This window comes from Odocoileus virginianus, chromosome 6 (genome assembly GCF_023699985.2).
Source record: "Odocoileus virginianus isolate 20LAN1187 ecotype Illinois chromosome 6, Ovbor_1.2, whole genome shotgun sequence".
Lineage (NCBI taxonomy): Eukaryota > Metazoa > Chordata > Mammalia > Artiodactyla > Cervidae > Odocoileus > Odocoileus virginianus.
The window spans coordinates 88,739,065-88,762,855 of record NC_069679.1 but is presented as its reverse complement, the minus strand read 5'-3'; the positions used below and the strand labels follow the sequence as shown (position 1 = coordinate 88,762,855).

The following is a 23,791-nucleotide window of genomic DNA, read 5'->3' as shown; positions in this document are numbered from 1 at the left end:
AGGAGACCTGGAAAATACAGAACAAGATTCCATGTAGTTCAACTATATATTACAATTATTTCTTTAAGTATATAAGTTAAGATTTTTAGTTGGAGTTTAAATATCAAACTCTCAAAAATTAGTAGAATGAATATACAGAGAAGTAGAAGAATATAGTTGACCCAAAATTACAGTTTTTAATAGATCATTTTAATGTTCAAGTGACTTTCTACTTTTTTGCTATACAAGATGTGTTTAGGTGCCATGTGGCTGAAATTCCACATACCAGTGGAAAAGACAAAATTGGATTCTTAAGGGCACAGTGCTGAGTTACCTGATTGAGTTTGGAAACAGGAGTGTCAAAATTCATCTTCTGCTCAGTTTTTGCTAGTTTTTAGCACCATGTAAAGATCTTGCTTTTGCTTTTTTTTTTTTTTAATTATTTATTTTTAATTGAGGGATAATTTCTCTGTGCTTTTTTTGAATTGGTTTTGAAATAAAGAATTTGACAATCTGGGTGTACATCCTTAAGAAAACTAGGCATGTGAAAATGAAGACCCTTTACCTAGTAATTAGTAAGTATTCTGTTGATACAAATTTGTTCTTTTTTCCTGCCCAACTGTAAACATTTTTATAAAGAGGGCTATTTCTTCTCAGACCAAGAGACCCACTTACCCCATTTGTTCTGCATTTGGTATTATGGGCCATGATTATTAGATACAAAAATCAAGTAAGATTTTGAAGATTAAAAAAGAGATCTGTAGGACTGCATTGTAGGAATTCCAAACAACCCCTATCTCATTCAGAATTCTCTATAGAGAGGTATTGTTGTAAACAGGCATTAGTCAACATAGTACTACATCAGTTCACTCATGTACAGGTCAGAAGGGAAATTTGCCTCTGTAAATGAGTTTGTTCAGAAAATGGATTTGTTGTTTTTTATATTCTGATGCGAAAAAGGAAAAAAGACAAAGGGAACATAAATGGATAGTCATCTGATATTTGTGTGCTATAAGGAATAGTATTCTTTTCAGTGTTTTAATCGTAAGATCATTTACTTTAGTTCTTCTAATTTTTGAATTTTTGAATTGTGCTAGTCTGTATTTTGACTATGTATTTGCTCTTTTCAAAAGAAATGCCATGCAAGCCACATGGCACTAGAACTGTGGAGTAATTTCTTTGGCAACATTTTGGTTTCAGGTGGACATTACAAGAAGACATTTGACCGTACTATTCTTAGCAGTGTTCCCTGTAAGCCATTCAAAAGATTGTGAGCAGAGATACGGAGAACAAACCAGTGGTTCCCAGTGGAAAGAGGGATGGGGAGGGACAGGAGATGGGTATCGGCTTCCGAGGCACAAACTGCTGCGTGTAAAACAAGTAAACCGCGAGGGGGTGTTGTGCAGCGCAGGGGGAATGGTGACAGTGTTTTGTGATAACTGTATATGGAGTATAATCTAGAAAATTTTTGAATCACTGTGTTGTGCACTTAAAATTAAATCGATTATGCCTTAATTAAAACTTGTAAATAAATAAATATCCATCTTATTAAAAAATTTTTTTAAAGATTTGTGAACAGATCACTTTGATCTTGAGGGCTGGTCCTGAGACTTCCTATACTTTAACTCAGTTACAATCACTGTTAGCAGTAGTATAAATTCAGGTGGGTGCTTTACCTGTATATTCTATTAAACTGCCAGCGACCCTATATGGCAGCGCTGCTGTTTCTGTGTGTCGCAGGCTAAGAGGAGACCAAGATTAGAGGCTTTTCGCTAGTTCACATGTCTTGCAAGTGGCAAAACTGGGGGTGAACCTAGATATTTGCACTCCAGAAACTGCCCTGCCTAAATCATTGTTTCTTTATGACTGATTTTTCACCCTGCCTGAGAAGAATGTGCCTTGATGTACTTGTTTCTTTATTTCCGTTGGGGGGGTGTAAGGACAAGAGCAATGACCGTGATGGTGGCAGCCAAGGAAGAGAAGTGAACGCTTTGTTGGTTTCAGGAATTGTCAGATTCTTTAGTTGTAAAAGAGGCCAGTTTTAAAAGCATAGGTCTATTTCTGGTGTGTGTGGAGAGCAGACATCCATGAACCTACCCGCTAGTGCTATCTGATCTTATTATTTTGTGATATTGCATTCATATCTGTTTTTCTTTTTTAAAAATGTATGTATTATTTGTTTATTTACCTCCTTAGCTGTGCCAGGTCTTAGTTGAGGCATGAGGGATCTTTATCTTCCTTGTGGCCTGAGGGGTCTTCAGTGGTGGCATGCAGGACTTTAGCTGAGCCGTGCACACTCTGAGATGTCGCATGTCGACTCTCCTTCCTCCACCGGGATCGCACCCAGGCTCCCTGCACTGGGAATGTGGGGTCTTGGCCTCTCGACCACTAGGAAGTCCCCATGTCTGTTTTTCAAGAAGTTGTTGCTAATTCAGTTGAAACCTTATGTAACGATTATCCTGAATGTCGTTTTTGTCACCCCAGTTGTGTTTTTGCACTTTCACGACATAAGCATATATGCATCCATTGCAGTACGCAATGGTGTTCTGCATGTCTTTCTCTTCACGTGTGTGTGCGCGCAGTCTGTGTCGTTGTCCAGCTCTTTGTGATCCCACGGGCTACAGCCCACCAGGCCCCTCTGTCTATGGGGTTTTCCCAGCAAGGATACTGGAGTGGGTTGCCATTTCCTCTTCCAGGGATCTGTTTACATAAATACGATATCATGTAATATACACATCCTTACTAAACATATGCAGGCCTGTTACGTGTATCCTTCATTGCTACATTAAAAGTGAGAGTTGTTTGCATGAGCATTTATAACTTTTATCAATTTATTTTCGTTACTCTATGATGTTCCATTGTGTGATTATATCATAATTTCTTTATTCATTGTCCTGTTAATGGATATTCAAGGTTTTAATTTTTTTCTGTCATGCACTGATGTTGTTTGTGGCATTGTTTATGTATCTACTTACATATGTGCAAGAGTTTCTCTATAGTGTATTCCTAGGGATAGAATCACTGCTCTGTGGATATGCACAGCTTTGATTTTATTCAGTGTTGCCAAACTGCTTTCCAGATTGATTGTACTGGCTCATATTCCCACCAGCAGGACGTGAGAGTTCATTTTATTTGTCCTCTCTTGGTTTTACATTTTTAAATTGATTTGATGGGGGTAAAGTAGTCTCTTTTTTTAGTGTCATTTCCCTGAATACTGATAGACTTAATAGAATTCTTGAAAAATGTAAATAAAAATGAGGCAAAACAAAAAAAATATAAGATTTGTTGACCATTTGGTTTCCCTCTTTTGTGTCATTTGCCACACTATTACTTAAGTTTATTTTAAAAAATTGGATTGCTTTTCTTTGTTTGAAAGGAGCCCTTAATGCTGTGCTTCCTATGATTACATGCCGTGTCCCTAACTTCTTAGACGGTATTTTGGGTATAGTTTAACCCTTTTAGAGATGACTGTGAACAACATCATTGTGCTGTTTAGATAGCAGTGCGGAAGTTATGTGAAACTATTGGTGATCTCGTCCTCGGGGCCTCGACTGCTGTGCCTTTTAGAATTATTGTTTACTTCTGTAAGCACTTCTTTCTCTCCCCTCGCTTCTTTTCTTCTCTTGTTTCCTTCTTGATGCTTCCAGTGCATTCCGTTGCTTCTCTGCTGTCTGGTTTTAGATGAAAGCGTCTGGGCGAGGCTCCGAGAATCGTGCTGTCTTTTGGGGAGTGGCTGTGCTGTGATGACCGGTCCGCATGTCCGGGGAGGCCCCTGAGATGGGTCCCAGCTGTGAGTGGGCTTGGACTCCGGGCGACTGCATGTGCTGAGCGGTGACCTCTGGGTTAGTGTGAGCATGGCTCCATCCTGGTGGAAATGATAAGCTGTTGAGACTGGCATATATTACTGTAAATCCACATGAAAATTATCTTCTAAAATTCTAGATTACAACTTTCCAGAGTCAAATTTTTTTTCTCTTTTGGGTTTCTCAGTGTTGCTAGAACAGTATTGAAATCTTTCAGATGTTTATGTGTTTGGTCGGGCCTCCACTATGCTTAACATTGCTTGTTAAGTTTTTAATGTTCCCACTGGCTAATCTGAAACATTTTTTTATTCCCTTGTTGCTTTGGCATTAAAATTCTATGAGGACAGAGATTCTGTCTGTTCTTCACAGTTGTATCTAATCACCTAGAGTAGTCTGGAACTTGATAGATACTTGGATATTTGAGGGAATGCACAGTGGAGTGAATTCCACTATGCTTATTTTTTTAGTAACAAGCCCAGTTAGTTGACTTAAAAAGATTAATAAGATTATTTTATATTGGTTTCAATTACTTTCTTTTTGTCTCAAATAACCTGCCTGTTTTTCTGTCTTTTTTTTTTTTTTTTTATTTGTGCTGTGTTTAAGGATGAATCTGATCCAGAGTGTACCCTATGTGGTTAAAAAAAATTAAACTATGGAATAGACTAAAAAATTAATAAGTGTATGTAAAGTATCAGGAATAATGCTACAACAATCATCTGAGAATCTCTTTCTATCACAGATATTGCGTTGGCCAGAAAGTCTGTTTGGGTTTTCATAAGATATTGCAGAAAAACCTGAAGGAACGTTTTGGCCAACTCAATACAGTATCTTCTCCAAGGTCACAAATCTGGTAGTTTATGTGGTTGAGATTAGAAAACAGGTCTTTTTAGCTCAGGGGCACTTGCTTTACTTGAAAATTCTCTGTACTTTCCCTTCATATTTGCTTGTACTGTTTCTATTTTTTTTAATTGAAGTATAGTTGATTTCCTTGGTGGCTCAGAGGTTAAAGCGTCTGCCTGCAATGCGGGAGACCTGGGTTCGATCCCTGGGTCGGGAAGATCCCCTGGAGAAGGAAATGGCAACCCACTCCAGTATTCTTGCCTGGAGAATCCCATGGATGGAGGAGCCTGGTGGGCTACAGTCCACAGGGTCGCAAAGTGTCGGACACAACTGAATGACTTCACTCACTCATAGTTGATTTACACCATTGTGTTAGATTCAGGTGTACAGCATAGTGATTCAGTAATTTTTACAGTTTATGTTCCTTCATAGGTGACTACAAGATACTAGGTTAGAATTCCCTATGCTCTAAGGTATATCCTTATTGCTTATCTGTTTTATACATAGTAGTTTGTATCTGTTAGTGTTGGTATTGTTTATTCACCAAGTCATGTCTGGACTCTTTGAGACCTCATGGACTGTAGGCCACCGGGTTCCTCTGACCACGGGATTTCCCAGGCAAGGATGCTGGAGGGGTTGCCATGTCCTTCCCCAGGGCATCTTCCTGACCCAGGGGTCAAGTCTGGGTCTCCCTCATTGGCAGGCGGAGTTTTGGCCGCTGAGCCACCAGGGAAGCCCCTATCAGTTAATCCCATACCTGCATTAGTCCCCCCTTCCTTCCCTCTCTCCTTCGGTGATGGCGAGTTTGTTTCCCTCTTCTGTAGAGTCTGTTTCTGTTTTGTGTGGTAGTTCTCTAATGTGGAAGGGACATTTTTGTTAAAAATCGCTCAGTTCCTCAGGGCCCATGACAGACAGCAGAAGCCTTCCCGCGTGTTTCGCTAGATGTAACCTCTCCTTCCTCTGACATCCCCACGTTTCGATAGCAGCACGTTTTACTGGGTGTTGTGGTTCTTCGTTGGCAAAGTGTGCTCCGTTAGATAATGAGCTTTGGGGGAGCTGTTTTCTTCATCTTGATTTCCTAGTGCCTGTCACAATTAGCATGAGAAGACTGGTTCCCAAGTCCTCTTTTTTTTTTTTTTTCATTTTTATTAGTTGGAGGCTAATTACAATACTGTAGTGGTTTTTGCCACACATTGACATGAAGTCCTGTTACAATAACTGGTAAGAGAAAACTCAGCGTCGGTGGTTTAAGTAAGTAAGATTAAAAAGAAGACACCTATGTAACGAGGACTCTGGGGCCAGGCAGCCCACACCCCTGCGGATCCAGGCTCCTGCTTTCTGCTCTGTTGGCCTCAGTGTGTGACTTCTGTCCTCAATGCTGACAGCCGATGTCGACCGTCCAGACTCAAGACAGGAATGTGGGGCAAGAGGAAAATACTTTCTGTCTGCGAGGTGTTTGCTTCCTCTGTAGGATTTGAAATCCTTAGGAGACATTTTTGTATGTTTTTGGCTTTGACTATGCAGTGTCCAGTGGCCATCCTTTTGCAAGGGCGGCTGTGAAGCTGAATATATATTCTCAGCCTCTCAAGACAAGGAAAATGGTGATTGAGAATGGTGGTAAGTGGACCTGTATATAGTATCTGTCATAAAGTGGACTTGAATACTCTTTATTTAATTTAAAAAATTTTATCAAGTCATTTCTCTGGTGGCTCAGTGGTAAAGAATCTGCCTGACAGTGCAAAAATTTTATCAAAAATAATCCATGTATGTACTTAGGTAACACTATAAAGTAAGATCCGCAGCCCCTGACCCTTGTCCGCCATTCCATCTTTGGTTTCTGCTTTCTTCTATTATAACATGGTCCACCAATTGAAAAAGGACACTGTACAGCTCTTCAGTCAGCAGTTTTAGACCTCCTTTATTGATTTGTTCATCTGTTTAACAGGCTTCCCTGGTGGCTCAGGTGGTAAAGAATCTGCCTGCAATGCAGGAGACCCGCATTCTATTCCTGGGTCAGGAAGATCTCCTGGAGAAGGAAATGACAACCCACTCCAGTATTCTTACCTAAATAATCCCATGGACAGAGGAGCCTGATGGGCTACAGTCCATGGGTTAGCAAAGAGTTGGACCCGACTGAGGGACCAACACTTTCACTTTCACTTAATGAAGTTACAGTTCTGGTTTAATCCATATTCAGTCTTTAATTGCTATGTAAATATTCATAGCTGAGTCAAGTATTTGTTTTTTGTTTTTGTTTCTTTGTGTAAATGTTTTCCCTAGAGTTAAATTACCCCAGTCTTTCCATTCACTTACTGTTGTTTCAGTCTCTGGGTGCCTCCACTGTTTTAGCAGCTCTGTGGATTCCTTTCCGGTGTGATTTTCTGTAGATGAGACAATCCTTTTTCCTGGAGACTTTGCTTCTGAGCCCTCTGTGCTCTTCCATGTGGACTAGTTACTTGCAGCTACTGTGTGCTTCTCATTGTGGGACTTCATTTTCATTTCACTGTCATCTCGAGAATGATGTGCTTAATCCTTTCTTTTTCTAGATCTTGTGGCTTTTCCTTAAAGATTTTTTTGATCTTCAAATGTCTTGATTATGTTCTTATATGTGTGATAACATTACTTGTTTACCTTACTGTTTGGGAGCATATTTTTTTTTGGAAGACTAGGATGTAGGAACATTTTTACTATCTTGAATTTGGAAATCAGTAGATGATTTCTTTCCAGTGACTTACAGCAGTAGTTAGTGTGCGTCGTGCACTTACTGTCTGTGTTGTTTAGTTGCTAAGTCGTGTCTGACTGTTTTGAGACTCCATGGACTGTAGCCAGCCAGGCTGCTCTGTCCATGGAGTTCTCCAGGCAGGAATACTGGAGTGGGCTGCCACTTCCTTCTCCAGGGGATCTTTCTGACCCAGGAGAACGAACCTGCCTCTCTGCGTTGCGGGTGGATTCTTTACCCCTGAGCCACCAGGGAAGCCCTGTGTGGCATCCGTCTAAGTGGTATACATTCATTGTCTTGTTTAATCTGTACAATATCTCGTTTGGATCAAACACTGCGTTTTCCTAAGGATTTTGAATTTTTTAACTCTTTTTATCCCCAGAGCAGATCCTGTAAGGCCGGTACTATTACAGATGTAGGTACAGGGGTACAGAGAGAGAAGTTAGGCAGCTTGTCTGAGAATGCACAGCTGGAGATGATGCCTGAATTCTAACCTACACAGTGAAATTCTAGGCCACCGATGTTCTGGATAGCTCTATGCAGTGCCTACGTGTAATTAGAACTGGTTAGATATTTGTAGAATAAACATTTTAAAGTACACTCTGGGTTTTCATTTTTTAAATTAAAATGTATTTTTAAAGATATACTTTCTTGGTTAGCTGTTGACTACTTCTTTTCTTTGTGAAATTTTAATATTTTTAATTTTCCCATTATTTTCAGAGTCAATTTCAATGTAATAAATGAGGACAGCTTCATAAAGTGGAAACCTACTTTTTAAAAGCTAGTATGTTTTCATCCACATTTTAATGGTTATAGAAAATGGAAGGCAATAATAAAGCAAATAATTGGAAAGCAGAATTGAATTTTTTATGTCATTTCCCATGAGGAACATATGGATGTTCCATTTTTTATTCTTGTAATATTCCTTTAAAAGGTCCTCTTACAGGCATACAACAAAGAACAAGTAAGTCTTTTCTATGGTTAATCTTTTACTATGGATGTCCTTGAATTTTTTTTAAATGATTATGCTTATCAGTGTACCATTGTTCAGATACTATAGCTATTTTAAAACTTGCCTTTTTATCTTCCAATTGTATAAGCCAAGTTAGAGAACTATGATAAGTACAAATTAAATAAATATCCTACTTTGTATTTACCACCCCTTCAGCTGTGCTGATGTATTTGTGCTAGGTAAGAAGGTAAATTAACAACATCTAAATATATATTTGGACTTCCCTGAGGGTTCAGGCTTGTAAAGAATCCACCTGCTGTGCGGGAGACCTGATTTACAGAAGCATCTGAGTAAATAAACATAAGCTGAAGTGTGCACATATTTGTTGTTCCTTTTATTAAAATCCAGGCTTTCTTGGTGGCTCAGACGGTAATCTGCCTGCAGTGTGCGAGACCATATTCGATCCCTGGGTCAGGAAGACCCCCTGGAAAAGGGAATGGCTACCCACCCCAGTATTTTTGCCTGAAGAATTCCATGGACAGAGGAGCCTGATAGGCTACAGTCCATGGGGTCGCAGAGAGTCAAACATGGTTGAGTGACTAACACTTTCACTTACTAAAATCTGGGCAGATTCTGTTCATAAGGGTATTATGGACACAGTCATCTTCCATAATTTAAAGTTGGCAATAACTTGCTTTGGCCACAGCTAAATTTGTCTGATGAGAGCTCTAATTAAGGCATTTTAGTTGTTGTCATTTAGCCAACTAAAATATTGCGTATATTTGACAGGTCTTATTTGGATTTACTACATGTCATTTGAATTTCATTAGAATGTGATTTCTTTGATTTTAATATTGAGTCAATCTAGTTTTCACATGCTAAGAAGTACATTTGCTTATTGCAGTTAGCAGAACTGTTTAGAAATATTTCAGGTTTAAGATGAAGCTTCAGTTGTACCGATTTCTGGCTCTCCCCTGGGACAGGGTAGGTCCGTTTGTGCTGGGGTGGAATCATCTGACTAGTTTCGGCCAACAGATTGGTCAGCGGTCACGCATAAGGCCTCCAGGGCTTGTGCACTGAGCTGCCAGTGTGACGCCCTCCAGATACTTTGTTCCCACTGTTTCTCAGCTCTTGGTGCTCTAGATAGTGGTTTCTCTGTGATCCTGGGTACCACAGTAAACAAGACATGGAACAGAACCCTAGGCAACCCACGATGGCCATGTAGGATAAGGGAGAAATGGTCGTTTTAAGCCACTACGGTAATATGTTGCTGTAATATAATTTAGATGATTGAGTGATAAAATTTACTTTAGGGAAAGTCTTATATGAAAGTTTGAAAGTTTAATTGATCAGTTGTGTCTGACTCTTTGTGACCCCATGGACTGTAGACTACCTGGCTCCTCCGTCCACAGGATTTTCCAGGCAAGAGTACTGGAGTGGGTTGCCATTTCCTTCTCCAGGGGATCTTCCCGACCCAGGGATCGAACCCGGGTCTCCTACATTGTAGGCAGACACTTTACTGTCTGAGCCACAAGGGAAGTCCCAGTCTCATATGAGACCTCAGAAATTTTTAAGACTGTGAAGCAGCAAATAATCCATCATTTTTTAAGATAAAAAGGGTAGTGGCACTTAACTTTCCATTGTGGGTCAGGTGGAGATGGGGTTGAAGGGTTTTAAACTTAATGTAACATCTTCTGAGACACTTGCAGACCAAGCTGGAAACTTTGTTTGCCTTGAGGATTTTTTTTTTTTTTAAACTCCAGAAATGATGCTTTAACAGTGAACAAGAATAGATATTCTCTGTCTGGTAATGACAGTTCCCTGATTCCAAATCTCCATATACCCCCCCACCCCCACCCCCGCCAGCCCCCATATCAGTAAGAAGCTCAAATAAAACCACCTGTGACTGCACCTCTTGCTTTGCTGGGAGATGGAGAAGCCATCATCTTCAGGGTTCGTCACAGTCGGGTGGGAAAACGGCAGCGAGTCCCAGTGGAGCTCCTGTTGCCGCGGTCCTGTGGGGCATGGAGTGGGGGAAGGTTGTCTTGAGAGACTCTTGAAAGAGAAAGACAGAGGCACAGAAAACAGACAAAACACAGGCAAAAGGTAACTCTCAGAAAGAAAAGGTGTCAACAGCATGTGCAGAAATGCTGCTTCCCACCCTGTGACTTGATAGGCCCTGGCTCTGGCTTAGGAAAAGGGCTTGAAAGTGAGCAGGATCAGAAGGGCAGTGTTAAGAAGCTTTGCTTCTAGAGGAGAATATATATGGAAAGGTTAGTCACCTTGGGAATGTGGCCAGTGAAGAGAAAAAAGAAACGGAGAAAATTACAGATCTGCAGAAGCAAAAGTTGCCCACAGTCCCTCCCCATCATCCATGAAACAGTGGTCCTCACTAGACTGATTGAGAAAACCTGTACCTCAAATACATAGGAATAGAAAAAAGGACTATAAAGCTTCTGTGAAAATAAAACAAAATGCAAATTATATGTTCCAGGTGGTGCAGTCTCCGCTAATCCATATTATGCAGAAGAAAGGCGTGAATGAGTACTCCCAACTGAGGAAATATCTTTAGAAAAGCACCAGTGGTTAACATTCCTGCTTCCACTGCAGGGGGCCAGCTTCAGCCCCCGGCTGGGGGAACTAAGATCCCACATGCTGCACAGCACAGCCAAAAAAAAAAAAAAAAAAAATGCCTTCGTAATGTTGAAAAAATACCTTGAATCAAATATCCAAAAATTAAGAAAGAAATGGACCAGAAAACAGAAGGAAGTGCAGTGAGAGTTGACTGAACTCAGGGGGAAAAATGAAGAAAAAGACAGAATCATGTCAGCAATGAAGACTAAATAACCAAGTCCTGGAGGAAGAACAGATCAAAATGAAAATTTAATAAGTATTAAAGAAAAGCAAGGAAGCAATTTTTTTAAAGTTAGATGCAGAAAGAAAAAGAGACCTGAGAGAAAGTAGTTGAAGTGAAAGACAAAAGTTGTAACACGTACAACTGGCGTTCTTAAAGATAAAACTAAACCATATAAGAAATATAATACCAAAAATAAAAGAAGACTTGAGTCTACACATTGAAATGACCACTGGGTACTGGGAAAAACTGATCAGCTCTGAGATATATTCTAGTAATACTATTACACTAAAGATACATGCTCAGAGCTTCATTCCAAAAGGTGAACTAAATCATACAATGGTAGGAATATTAGCTGATGTCAGACTTCTCAAAAGTGGCATCAAGGCAACACTGGAGCAACTTTTTTTACTTTTAAAGGAGCTTAAGGAAAGGAGGTGTGAATCAAGAATTATATTCAGCTTTAAGATTAAAACTATAGAAAAGTTTTGAGTATTCAAGAACTCAGAAAAATACGTTACATAGGGAGTCTTCCTGAGGAATATGCTGGACAGTGAGTTTAATCTAAAGAGGTGGAAAAAGCTCTAAATAATGAGCACTTAATATTTAGTTACAGAGCTGAGACTGAATCAAAGATGGGAGCCACAGATAGAATGGTTTGTAAGCCTTAGATTATATTGTTTATGTAATTACTTGTAATTTATATTGCATAAGTAGGCTTAGACCATAAGTATGTATACATGTTTGTTCCCAATTTTAGATTCAATTTCAATTTTACTTGAGGTCACAGTAAAAATACAGTTCTTTGTGCTGTAGCAGAACTCAGAACCCCTCACACCATGGAAGCGTTCGCCAATGAGCTGTAGCGCACAGAAGCGGAGCTCAGAACCCCTCACACCACGGACTTGTTCGCCAACCCTGGCCTTTACTTCCAGTCGTAAAAGGTGGTAGGAAAGTGATACAGGACCAGATTTCTCAAATTTCTTAGCCTCTTTTCTGCTTCAGCTGCCACCAAGTATCCTGTAGTTGCTGACATCCTGATATTTATTGGAGGACACAGGGAGGTGAGTTCACAGGTTGTTTGAGGACAAGTGGCTTATTGATGGCATGTCAATCATCTGGGGACGTGGTCATTATTGATGTGCTTCACATTCCATCCATTCAACAATAACATTTGGGTTTCATCATTCAGAGTTAGATCATTACTCTTGTACTTCCTGTAAATTACTATATGCTTTTTGTTTCATTTGTGGTGACTTAAACTAGCTTTTGAACTGTGGTGTTGGAGAAGACTCATGAGAGTCCCTTGGACTGCAAGAAGATCAAACCAGTCCATCCTAAAGGAAATTAGTCCTGAATATTCATTGGAAAGACTGATGCTGAAGCTGAAGCTTCAATACTTTGGCCACCTGATGCAAAGAACAGACTCATTGGAAAAGACCCTGATGCTGGGAAAGATTGAAGGCAGGAGGAGAAGCGGACGACAGAGGATAAGATGGTTGGATGGTATCACTGACTCAATGGACATGAGTTTGAGTAAACTCCAGGAGTTGGTGATGGACAGGGAGGCCTGGCGTGCTGCGTTTCATGGGGTCACAAAGAGTCGGACACAACTGAGCGACCGAACTGACTGAAACTAGTAAATAAGAAATAAGATCAAATAATTTCACATACAAATAATTCTTGTAGTCAGAGATGGTAAGGAAATGATCATACACCAGTTGAATGAGGAATCCCTGACAATATTTTGAAACACGCATGTCACAGATGTGTAAAACAAGTCTTTGTACAGTATAAGTTCTTATACAGTGTATGTATTTGCATAGCAGATTTAAATATGTGTGTGTGTATCTATATATATAAAATGATATAAGCATTTATTTCCTAGTTCTGTTCATCAAAGAGCCTAGAAGGCAAGATATTCCAGTAGCAGTGAGCAACTGACACCCAGATCTTGGTTTCTAATACCATTTACCATTAAAAGGAATCAAGGCTACTTAAGAGAAAGCAAGGAAGTGCTTCAAAAGGAAGGAAGGAAGATGAAGGAGTTGTGTCTGAAGGGTAGAGAGCTCGCCTGAAGCTGTTTCCACTGACCAAATATGGGCCAGCAGGGCGAGAGTGAATTTTAAGCCATTAAAAAGTAGCAATCCATGAAGACTCTGGAGACAGATAGGGAGAAGAGAGGGTTCTTCTCAGTCTGGTCCTGGCTGATACATGGGGAAGGGTGAAAACCTCTTAGTTTGTAATGACGATAGTAAAGATTAGCAAGACTCATCAGTGGATGCTAAATTTAGGTGTGAGTTTGATGAGGAATAGGGTATCTTAAGCTGAAGCCCCAATACTTTGGCCACCTGATGCGAAGAACTGACTCATTGGAAAAGACCCTGATGCTGGGAAAGATTGAAGGCGGGAGGAGAAGGGGACAGAGGATGAGGTGGTTGGATGGCATCACTGATTCAATGGACATGAGTCTGAGCAAGCTCTGAGAGTTGGTGATGGACAGGGAGGCTTGGTGTGCTGCAAAGAGGGGTTGCAAAGAGCAGACACGACTGAGCGACTGAACTGAACTGAACTGAGGGTACCTTAATGGCCCCAACTGGTACCTGTATGATGGAGAAACAGGACAGCTCCTTGACTGAGTGAACGAAGATAATGTCACCAGTGAGAAACAGGCTGACCTCATATGCTTCTGGTCGTGATACCCGAGAAGCACAGGTGATTTGAGTAGTGTTGTAGTTGTCGCACAGAACCTGAATCATCAGGAAATGTCAGTCGAACAGAAGGTTCTATTTAAACAAACACCTCTGTTCTTCAAAAAATGTCAGTTATAAAAGACAAAGGCTGAGGACATCTTCAAGATTAAATGAGATTAAAGAGATAAATACAATATGTGATTATATACTGGACTTTGTATGCAAGAAAAAAATGGTATTACAGGATGTGTTAGTCAGGGTTCTCCAAAAAACAGAGCCAATAGAATATGTATACACAGAGAAAGAGATTTATTATAAGGAATTGGCTCATCTGATGTGGAGGCAAATCTAAAGTCTACAGGGTAGGCCAGGAGGCCTAAAATCCAGAAGAGGCACTGTTCTGATCGGAGAACTCTCTCTTCCTTACCGGAGGCTGGTCTTTTTTGTTCTATTCGGGCTTTCAGTTGATTGAAAAGACCCATCCACATTATGGAGGGCAGTCTGCTTTGCTCAAAGCCCATAGATTTAAATGTTAATCAAAAACATCATCATAGAGACACCCAGAATAATGTCTGAGTGGCCAAATATCTGGACATCAGTATGCATCTCTTTAAACCAAACTTAATCCCCAAATCAAAACAATAGCAAGGTCATACTTGCAGCTATTTTACAACTATCCTGTGTACAATGAAAAACACAATAAACCTTTCCTCAGAAGAGGATTCTAAGTCCTTGAGTGATGTTTACTCTACTCCTTGACATCCTGTAACTTAAATGTTGTGAAATAAATGTAATACATCATGTTACATAAGGGGTTAAGAGAGGGAAGAGAATAAAGATACTTGTTTTATACACATATGCTTCCCCACAAACATACTGTTAGTAGGGTAACAAAACAAGGAAGAAACAACACATTACTAATCACAGAACAAAACAAGACTGGCGATTACAGTCTTCATGTCTGTAGTTGGTCACATGGTCTCATCAGCACTGCCTTCAGTAGTGCCCCAGAAAGGAGCCAGTGTTTTTGTGACTGTCCGTGTGGCACAGAACCATCTGTAACTCAGGCCTGAGTCTTGTCTCTTCTGTCTGCTGCCCTCAGGGGCTCCCCTGGGCCAGCGCTGCAGGCTGAGAGGGCAGTGGAGCAGGAGTGGGCCCACAGGCGTGTGAGCCGCCTCTTCACAGTGCGTAGTTGTGCCTTCAGCACCTGCTCAGCCCCGGGCTCCCGCTGGTCACTTCCTTTTGATGATGGAGTGCCGCTGTGCACTCCTAACTTTATGGAGAGCAAACTGCTTTACCCAGAGTTCACCGATTTAAATAGTAACCTTATCCCACAGCACCATCCAGAAAGACTCAGAATAGTGTTTGACTTAATATCTGGGCACTCTGTGTGGTCCAGGCAGGTTGACATGTAAAATTAGCCATCACAAAGGACATCAGACAGTTGGCACATCAGAAAAGGGACCGTGCATGCATGCTCAGTCACTTTGTCATGTCTGACTCTTTTACAACCCCATGGACTGCAGCCCGCCAGGCTCCCCTGTTCGTGGAATTCTCCAGGCAAGGATACTGGAATGAGGAGCGATTTCCTCCTCATTCCTTCCCAACCCAGGGATCGAACCCACGTCTCTGACATTGGTAGGTGTTCTTTACCCCTAAGTCATCTGGGAAGCCCAAAGGGACCATAGATTATTTTATCAATACAAACTTTCTGAATTTGATAACTGTACTGAGATTTAGTTTTTAGGAAAAGCACTCTGAACTACTAGGGTTTCCCTGGTGGCTCAGACAGTAAAGAATCTGCCTATACTGTGGGAGACCTGGGTTTTGTTCTTGGGTTTGGAAGATCCCTTGGAGGAGGGCATGGCAACCTGCTCCAGTACTCTTGCCTGGAGAGTCCCGTGGACAGAGGGCCACAGCCCATGGGGGTCACAAAGAGTCGGACATGAGTGAGTGACTAACACTTATACTTTTCATTCTCAACTACTAAAGTGTAGGATGCATGATGTGTGCAAACTACTCTGAAGCAGATCATAAAAGAATAAGTAATTGTGTCTGTGAATATGAATGTATGAGTAAAACAAATGTGGCAGAATGTTAAAAATTAGTGATTATGAATATGGGAATTGTCTGTTCTTACAGCTTTGGATTTTGAAACCACTTTAAAATAAAAGAAAAATTTAAATGATAGGGTACATTATTAAGAGGCACAAACAATCTGTACCTTTTTCATGGCAACATAATTGTGCTCATAGCCTTGTCATAATTGCTCAACTTGGCATCAGGAAAATGGGATACACACTTCATCTTTGAGACAAAAAGAGGGGACCCAGGGGCACACCTGCTGTCGAGATCCCTCTGGGGCCTTTCTTCCACACCACAGACGAGGGGTCGGAGTGTGGCTGCGTTGAAGGAAACAGTGAAAGCTGAAGTGGAAGGAGGATGGGCCAAGGCAGGATGACTTTAGTTTCTTTGATCTCCAGCGTTCATGGCATTAAATTAGATAGTTCATCATGAATTAAAATTAACATTTTTAGTAGGTGGGATTGTGCTTGAAAAATGAGTTGGCAGCAGCCCTGTGAAAGTTTATAGCTGTAAGCACAGATTCCTGCAGTCTGATACATGATTCAAGGCTGCCACATTTTAAGTGCTAATGGAAACCAGATTGGCACTCTTAGCAGCATGTAGTCTGGAAAATAGAAAAAGGAAGGGGTGTTGATAAAGTCCTTTCTCACAATAGAATTAAATGCAGAGGTGACCGTAGACTTCGCCAAAGATGGAGAAGCTCTATACAGTTAGCAGAAACAAGACCGGGAAATGACTGTGACTCAGATCATGAACTCCTTATTGCCAAATTCAGACTTAAATTGAAGAAAGTAGGGAAAACCACTAGATCATTTAGGTATGACCTAAATCAAATCCCTTACGATTATACAGTGGAAGTGAGAAATAGATTGAGGGGATTAGATCTGATAGAGTGCCTGAAGAACTATGGACAGAGGTTCATGACATTGTACCAGAGGCAGTGATCAAGACCATCCCCAAGAAAAAAAAATGCAAAAAGGGAAAATGGCTGTCTGAGCAGGCCTTACAAAGGGCTGTGAAAAGAAGAGAAACTTAAAGGAGAAAAGGAAAGATAAACCCATTTGAATGCAGAGTTCCAGAGAATAGCAAGGAGAGATAAGAAAGCCTTCCTCAGCAATCAATGCAAAGAAATAGAGGAAAACAACAGAATGGGAAAGACTAGAGATCTCTTCAAGAAAATTAGAGCTACCAAGGGAATATTTCATGTAAGATGTGCACAATAAAGGACAGAAATGGTATGGACCTAACAGAAGCAGAAGATATTAAGAAGAGGTGGCAAGAATACACAGAAAAACTACACAAAAAAGATCTTCATGACCCAGATAATCACGATCGTGTGATCACTCACCTAGAGCCAGACATTCTGGAATGTGAAGTCAAGTGGGCCTTAGGAAGGATCACTACAACCAAAGCTAGTGGAGGTGATGGAATTCAGCTGAGCTGTTTCAAATCCTAAAAGATGATGCTGTGAAAGTGCTGCACTCAATATGCCAACAAATTTGGAAAACTCAGCAGTGTCCACAGGACTGGAAAAGGTCCGTTTTCATTCCAATCCCAAAGAAAGGCAATGTCAAAGAATGTTCGAACTACCACACAATTGCACTCATTCACATGCTAGTAAAGTAATGCTCAAAATTCTCCAAGCCAGGGTTCAACAATATGTGAACCGTGAACTTCCAGATGTTCAAGCTGGATTTAGAAAAGGCAGAGGGACCAGAGATCAAATTGCCAACATCCATTGGATCATAGGAAAAGCTAGAGAATTCCAGAAAAACTTCTATTTCTGCTTTATTGACTGCACCAAAGCCTTTGACTGTGTGGATCACAACAAACTGTGGAAAATTCTTGAAGTGATGGGAACACCAGACCACCTGACCTGCCTACTGAGAAATCTGTGTGCAGGCCAAGAAGCAATAGTTAGAACCAGACATGGAACAACAGACTGGTTCCAGATTGGGAAAGGAGTATGTCAAGGCTGTATATTGTCACCCTACTTATTTAACTTATATGCAGAGTACATCATGAGAAACCCTGGACTGGATGAAGTACAAGCTGGAATCAAGATTGCCGGGAGAAATATCAATAACCTCAGACATGCAGATGACACCACCCTTATGGCAGAAAGTGAAGAAAAACTAAAGAACCTCTTGATGAAAGTGAAAGAGGAGAGTGAAAAAGTTGGCTTAAAGCTGAACATTGAGAAAACTAAGATCATGGCATCCAGTCCCATCACTTCATGGCAAATGGATGGGGAAACAGTGGCAGACTTTATTTTTGGGGGTTCCAAAATCACTGCAGATGGTGACTGTAGCCATGAAATTAAAAGACGCTTACTTCTTGGAAGTAAGGTTATGATCAACCTAGGCAGTGTATTAAAAAGCAGAGATGTTACTTTGTCAACAAAGATCTGTCTAGTGAAGGCTATGGTTTTTCCAGTGGTCACGTATGGATGTGAGAGTTGGACTATAAAGAAAGTTGAGCGCTGAAGAATTGATGCTTTTGAACTGTTGGTGTGTGAGAGTCCCTTGGACAGTAAGGAGGTCCAACCAGTCCATGCCAAAGGAAATCAGCCCTGAGTGTTCATTGGAAGGACTGATGGTGAAGCTGAAACTCCAGTACTTTGGCCACCTGATGCGGAGAGCTGACTCATTTGAAAAGACCCTGATGCTGGGAAAGATTGAAGGTGGGAGGAGAAGGGGACGACAGAGGATGAGATGGTTGGATGGCATCACCAACTCAGTGGGCATGAGTTTGAGTAAACTCCGGGAGTTGGTGATGGATAGGGAGGCCTGGTATGCTGCGGTCCATGAGATCGCAAAGAGTCAGACACAGCTGAGCGCCTGAACTGAACTGAAGTCTTTGCAGATTCCCAGACAGGCCATGTTCTCTGTGTGCTGTCCATCAGGCCTGACCTTCGCAGACATTGCACTGGGGGAGATGCTCCCTTGTGCTTCTCTGCTCCTCTCCCTGCCCCTTATTACTCTGCTGTTGCTGGCACCCTGGGCTGCTCCACCTGCCCGAGTGCCCGCACTGGACCCTGTGCTCCTTGATATCAGAGTATGTCTGCTCACCAGGGCTTTGTACTGTATCGGCTCCAAGTAAGCATTCAGAATGTTTCTTCAGTTAGCAGACTGTGAGATCCCCTGGAGGAGGGCATGGCAACCCACTCCAGTGTTCTTGCCTGAAGAATCCCATGGACAGAGGAGCCTAGCATGGGGTCACAAAGAACTGGACACAACTGAAGCGACTCAAGACGCACACACACACAGTCCACTCACAGTGTATGATCCTACCTAAAAGCCTATGAAATAAGCAAGGGGAAGAGAAATGTCTTATGGCAGCAGTGGGCCCCAGCATTCCTGGTGTGGCAGTAAGTGCCCTGAGGTTGCCTTCTGGTCGGGCTCTCCTGGGCTGTGAGTCAGGGTGTCAGCCGGGACTGAAGGGTTCAGAGTGGAGGAACCGCTTGATAAGAAACAAGGGACCAGATTTGTTGGTTTTGTTCCTAATGAGGACGGATGGAGAAAAGGAGAAAAGTCAAGACACCTGATGTGAGACCAGCGGGGGGTCCCGGGGGGTGGAGGGTGGGAAGGGGTAAGGGATGGTGCCGCTTCCAGTGTCCTTTCCGCTGTTGCCATGCCTGCTGCCCTCTGCCTCCCCCGAAGTCTTCGCTCAAGTCTCTTGTGCTCAGCAAGGCTTTCTGCGTGTGTCTGGGTTTTGCTTTTGTCTTTCATCCCCTGGTGGCTCAGACGGTAAAGTGTCTGCTCACACTGCGGGAGACCCGGGTTCAATCCCTGGGCTGGGAAGATCTTCTGGAGATGGAAATGGCAACCCACTCCCGTATTCTTGCCCGGAGAATCCCATGGATGGAGGAGCCTGGTAGGCTACAGTCCATGGGGTCGCAAAGAATCGGACACGACTGAGCAACTTCACTTTCACTTTGTCTTTCATAAAACACAGCGAAGGACCCAAGCCTCGCTTGGTTGGTTGCAGTACAGAAGCGCGATGACCTTCCATGCCTCGGAGGGAGCTGAGCGTGTCTGCTGAGCACCTCACGGAGCCCTGGGCCGGGGGCATCCGACTTGCATAGGCTGAGGGTCTGCAGGACGAGCCCGTCAGTCTAGATTCTCGGGAGCTGGCAGGCCCCTGCTGGTGACCGGGATACGGCCATATCAGCAAAAGAGCAGAAATGAACACAAAATGTGGGTTGCTAGTATCAGGATGGTGGGATTACAGTCGTCCCATCCCTGAGGCTTTCTCTGTCACAGGTCATAGAAAAGAAAAGTTTTAAAAAGAGGAAGGTGCCCACAATGTCGTGATGTGATCTTGCTCACACCGGCACTTGGAAATTAGGGATTAATGTTGATGTCTTTACTACTGAAGGTGCTGGAAAGGGGAAGGTGAAACTAATTATTGAGGAATAGGGAATTTGGGCCAGGTCCGAAACTTTTTTCTTTACCAAAAATGGGAACTTTTTCATTAACTTGTTAGTTTTTGTTTCCCTTTTTTTTTTAATTGATGAGTTAATGTCTCAAGAAAAAAAAATCAGTTAAGTATCTGAAAATTGGCAAACTTTTGTGTTGACCATGTTTAAGTTGTAGAAGTTGATTGTATTCTGCAGATCATAGATTTATAATAAATTATAGCTTCATTATTTGTTTCATCGGCAATAGATTAGAATTTTCTCTGCTTCCTTTTGCATTGAAAACTAAATCTCAACTAAATGTTGCTTTTTATAATTGTTCTCCTTTTCTTTTGAAATGAGAAAGTCAGAAAACCATTGACAGGGGCGTGGTATACGACTGCTGTGTCTTGCATGTATGTCTGTTAAGTGTTCCTTGTTGGCAGCAGATAGGATTCAATGTTGGATCATTATACTGTTTGTGTGTTCTCTTCATTCTTTGATTTCAAGCATCTAGTTGTAGTTTTAATCACAGCAGACTGATGTAATATAATAAACCCTGGTGACATTTTACCAGCTTACAGTGGGCAATACAAATCAACAAGTGCATGAAGTATCGTGTGTCCTTAATTAGTGCATTTTTCTTTTGGGGTAAAGGTAACAACTGAAAATTGGTTTGCTTGGGGGACCGTGGAATTAGGAAAAAAGGGGAATGGCTATACGTTCTAATAGCTAAAGACAGAAAAGCTCAAGAGCCCGGTACCGCCACCTTCAGGATAGGGGTGTTCCTTCCTTGGGAGCCTGGTGTTCAAAGCTGTTGATTGGGTTGTTCACAGGAAAGTGCTTGAAGCCACTGCCCAGCTTGGCACCGTTTCTTAGTTCTCATTTTGTCCAGTCTGCCTGTGTTCTTAAATATTTAATATTCTTTAAATATTTTAGTTCTTTTGATTGTTGTGTGCTGTGTTCAGTCGTGCCCAACTGTTTTGCCACTCTATGGACTGCAGCTCGTGGGGTTTTCCCAGCAAGAATACTGGAGTGGGTTGCCGTTTCCTCCTTCAGGGTGTCTTCCTGACCTGCCTCTCTCACATCTCCTACATTGCAGGTGGATTCTTTCTCTCTGAGCCAATGGAGGAGCCTTCAAATCCTTCTACCCTGCTCACAGTTATTTTTCATAGACCTCACTTCATTGTCTGTTGTACACTTTAGCCGAGCTGATTTCTGAGGCACCTGACTCTTGTTTCAGGGCCCAGCTTCTCTGGCAGAGGCCGTTTGTATCCATTAGGAGGGCTGCACATAATCTTTTTTCCCGACCATAAAGCCTTAACATGTCCTTGTCTACACTCTGTCCTGTAGTCCTTCTCTCTGACCCTTTCTGACCAGTATCCCATTGTTTATCACTTTCTGAGGGATCCGCTCCCTAAAACACCCCCCAGCCTTTCCCGTATTCCCTTTGTCCATGGGTGTTCTCATTCGTCTGCCTTCCAAGCTGGAAAAGTTTCATAGGATTCTTTCCCATTTCCTTAATTCCTTCCCTTTATAGCTCCATTTCATGAATAAAACTATCTGTATCCATTACTTTTCAGGATATTATTTTGTTTTTCCATCCCCACCTTTGTACCTTGACCTCCCTGTGTAGACTGGAGGCTCGATTTATTTATTTTACTCATACAACTTTCATTTATTCATACAGCGGCAACTCAGGATCACCCACAGGGAAGAGATTCGTTGGGCTGGGTATTTGGGATGGGGGAGGTGCTGGGAAGTGTGGAACTTTCTGGAACTCTCAGGGAAGACCGCTGTGCCTGCCGCTGTGTGTGCACCAACCCGGAACCTCTCTGACCCCCAGGCCCTGTTGTTTAGGGGTCTTCATGGACGTTTCTTTACAGGCGTGATGGATTGAACAATGGCCGTTGGGGATTAACTCACTGTCCAGCCCCTCTTTATTCCCCTGGGGTGGGAAGGCGGGCAGAGGGTGGGGCGGAGAGTCCCTGGTGTCCGCCACCAGCCCCATCCTGCAGCTGTCAGGGGTCCTCAGCAACAAGCCCCTCGGTAACTTACAAGAGACTCTTACCACTCTCAGGAGATTCTTAAGCTTTTAAGACTAAGACCAAATATATATATTTATCATTGTATCATAGCGTGACTTCACTGATGGTCAGTTTTCAATTGACATTTGTCTTTCCTTGGATTCTACACAGTGTTCGATTTCTAGCCCTTTCTCTGGCCCTTTTTCTCCTTGCGTCCTAACTCTTGGTCATCATCAAGATTTGCCGTCTTTTTGTGATCTCCTGAAGAGTTTTCCTCTTAAAACTTTAGCCCTTGTCCCCTTTTAAAACCTTGGGCATTGTAGGGGAGGAAAGAAAAAAACTTTTTTCTTCACTCTTCTGAATTCTCAATTTGGATTCCTGTAACAGAAGACAGTTAACAACAGAGAAGTATATAAATTAATTTCATGTAAGTTTTATGTTACTTGGCGGCCTTCATGAGGAAATAAAGACTTGGAGAAATGGTTAAACCTGAGCTTTTTAATATTAGGTTTAATGAAAAACGGAGCCTCATGGGAAAAGGGTGTGGGTAGTGAGCTGGGGGAAACTTAGCGGGTCCTGTTTGTTCCGATTCGCCTCTGTGTCCCTGACTTGAGAGGTAAGGATACTCCTTTCCTCTGGGTGTGTGGGGGGGTGCCCTTGCACAGGAGGGTCTGGGGGTGACTTCAGAAGAAGGTCAGAGAGTCCTTGCCTGCGCTGTTTCTCAGATTCCTTCAGCTTAAAATGTTCAGTCTGCCCAGGTCCTGTGCTTTGGGGTAGCATGTCCTGAACCCCGTCCCCGTGCTGTCTGTGTCTGCAGTTTCTTGTCTAGAACTGCCCACACGAGAGCCCTTGGGACGGCATGCCATGTAAACCGACGCTGAAACCCCAAGCTTCCCCTTCCAACTTCCCTTCAGCTTCCCCTTTCAGCAAGGTTCTGTCGGTAACTGCCACTCACCACGGTTTCTTGGGGGAAATGGAGCCGAAGTTCAGGTAGTTTGTCCCTGAAAGTGGGGAGCCCTGTCCTGTGCTTTTGTAGTGTCGGCTCCCAAGTCAGGTGTTCAGCAGGTGCTCCCTGAAGGGAGCATTTCAGCGACTCCTCACACACACACACAGGCTCACTTACTCGCTGTTGACTGTGCCGGGCCTCCCGTGCTGCGGGCTTTTCTCTCGTTGGGGCGCGCGCGTCCCACCGCGTGGTCTGGCTGTGGACCACGAGCTCCCGGGCCCAGGGCCTCAGCAGAGAGGCTCCCGGTGAGTTGCTCTGCGCAGGGGGCCTCCTGGACCCACGGGACCGCGCCCCTGCCTCGGGCGCTGGCAGGCGGTCTTACCACTGCGCCACCAGGGAAGCCTGTGTCAGCGACCCTCAGCTTCGTCGTCTCCTCTCCCGCTTAGTTTCTGTCAGCACTTGGGCTGGACCCTCCTGAGCGCGCACCCAGCGAG

At 42.6% G+C, this 23,791-nt stretch overlaps 1 protein-coding gene and 1 long non-coding RNA gene across 5 annotated transcripts in view; one reads left to right on the top strand and one right to left on the bottom strand.

Annotated features, from left to right (window-relative positions):
- The window catches only part of RPS6KA5 (ribosomal protein S6 kinase A5), a 187,793-nt gene that overhangs the window by 19,210 nt on the left and 144,792 nt on the right, over nt 1-23,791 (top strand). The window lies entirely within an intron of this gene.
- Nucleotides 14-23,791, bottom strand: LOC139035708 (uncharacterized). 3 transcript variants are annotated; one of them, XR_011488422.1, is made up of 3 exons: nt 23,307-23,791; nt 10,194-10,308; nt 14-3,844 (listed from the first exon to the last, which is right to left on the bottom strand). It is a non-coding gene; the product is annotated as an uncharacterized lncRNA (long non-coding RNA). The 3 variants fall into 3 exon arrangements; XR_011488424.1 differs by having other exon boundaries at nt 23,475-23,791; XR_011488423.1 differs by lacking the exon at nt 23,307-23,791 and adding an exon at nt 19,219-19,463.